Here is a 2,045-nt window from a genome sequence, read left to right as displayed (position 1 = left end):
TCTACCTTCTTTGCTACCTCCATAGAGATATAGTTCGACCCCCCAATTTGTTTTGATCATCGATTGGATCTCCAGAGCAACCTTATCCCTACATTCCCCTTCTGTTATTTGCCTGTCTATATCCTTCAGGAGTTTCTTGACTTTCCGCCAGACATTTCGCTTGTTCCTGCAATCTTCCCCGATTATAAATCCCATGCCTATTTCCTCCAACCCACTGCGTAATCTACCTACCCAGGTTACTTGGTCTCTCCTCTCGAGTTGCTCCCTATAACAGACCTCTCTAATAAGAGACTGATCTCCATGCACAATCCTCAAGTAGTACTTTAAAACTTTTATTTTTCATTCTATTGAGTCTCTATGGCGTCCGAATTCTCTTAGGATTCCGCTGTTAGCCGTTCCCCTCCCCACCCCCGCTATCCGTTTTAAATAGTGGCTTTGTATCTGGTTAAGTTTTTCCGTTCTTCCCCAACCCCAAATTTCTGCCCCATACGTAATTGTAGATCTAACTACCGCGTTGTATACTCTATCTAATAAATTTAGAGAGACTTCCGGGATTTTGTTACGTATCTTCAGCGTTTCCATCGCTTTTACCAGTGCCCTGTGTTTTGTAGTGTCTATATGTTTATTCCATTTTCCGTTCATCGTCATTGTTACCCCGAAGTAAACAAAACTTTTCATGTTGTTCAGTGCTCGGCCTTCGTATGTCCAGATCTCCGTTTTACTGTAAACACATAGTCTTCGTCTTTTCAGTATTTACTTTCAATCCCCAGTCCCTAGAGTATATTTGGAGCTTGTCAAGTCCTTTCTGCAATCCCTTAACACTTCTAGAACATAATGTCAGATCGTCCGCATATAACAATACTGGAATATTCACGTCCCCTATGACTGGGGCGTCAATGTTACATACTACATAAGCTATTCGCTCTGGACATCTGAAAGGCTATTTCAGTTCCACCTTCTACACTATGGCGCACACAAGCATTTGGAGATAACGAATGACCTATAATTGAGACTATACTACATATTTAGATCTCCGAGACTTAAAATGTTCACTACTATTTTACTGGCGGCCGGGTAGCTCAGTTGGTACAGCAGCTGGCTACGGACTGGAAGGTCATAGTTCGATCCCAAGTGGTGACGGGATTTTTCTCATTGCCAAAACTTCCAGAACGGCCCTGAGGTTCACTCAGCCTCCTATAAAATTGAGTACCGGGTCTTTCCCGGGGGTAAAAGGCGGTCAGAGCGTGGTGCCGACCACATCACCTCATTCTAGTGCCGAGGTCATGGAAAGCATGGGGATCTACCTCCATGCCCCCCAAGTGCCTTCATGACGTGTGACGGGGATACCTTTACCTTTACCTTTTTTTTTTTTTACTATTTTACTTCTTCTTCTATTGATTTTTTATGTTATGTTTGTCGTTTATTTTCTAGGTTCAACACAACAGAGAAGCTGTATGCTTTTATTGGAATGCAAGAATTCTCACGAGCTCGAATTATAAGAGAGATCGAGAACATGATTTTACATCCGCACTTCATTGCGGGAATTGTATTAAATAACGATATTGGAATAGTCAAAATGAAATATCCTGTACAATTCAGTACAACTATACAACCAGCCTGTCTCTTAACAAAACGTAAGTATGCATGCTTCAACAGCATTGAAGTATTCACAATGGAGTGAAAAGATTTTGAAGTAAAAAATTTTGAACTATTGATTTAAATCAATAATTTCATTATTGGAGAGAATGACTGTAGACTGATATAAGCTTCTTCAAACTCCGACAATACGAGAGTGATTTGCCAGACAGTAATATTTGCGTTGGACAAGATTGGAATAAGAGACTTTTCACTGAGGTTCTCCCGTTTCCCCCAGCAATACACATTTAATGTCACCAACACCTCATTTTGTCCTACTCTTTCCTTCATTTCACATAATTTCATTAAAATGCAGCTGAACTCGGTTACAGCAGCTACAGTTAGTGTGACACCTCAACTACAGGAACAGTCATTAAGAAGTATGTTGTTTATCAACAGTGTTTATCTAG

The 2,045-nt window shown here is 40.7% G+C and overlaps 1 long non-coding RNA gene across 1 annotated transcript in view; it reads left to right on the top strand.

Moving 5' to 3' along the window:
• The window catches only part of LOC138715645 (uncharacterized), a 13,860-nt gene extending 12,232 nt beyond the window's left edge, over positions 1–1,628 (top strand). Inside the window, exon 3 of the long non-coding RNA XR_011336526.1 lies at positions 1,432–1,628. This is a non-coding gene — a long non-coding RNA (uncharacterized lncRNA). The remainder of the gene's footprint in view (positions 1–1,431) is intronic.
• Positions 1,629–2,045: the final 417 nt, after the last annotated feature.

The sequence above is a fragment of the Periplaneta americana genome, chromosome 15 (assembly GCF_040183065.1).
Source record: "Periplaneta americana isolate PAMFEO1 chromosome 15, P.americana_PAMFEO1_priV1, whole genome shotgun sequence".
In the NCBI taxonomy this organism is placed as follows: domain Eukaryota; kingdom Metazoa; phylum Arthropoda; class Insecta; order Blattodea; family Blattidae; genus Periplaneta; species Periplaneta americana.
The sequence above is the reverse complement of the archived record's forward strand: the minus strand, read 5'-3'. Positions and strand labels throughout refer to the sequence as shown.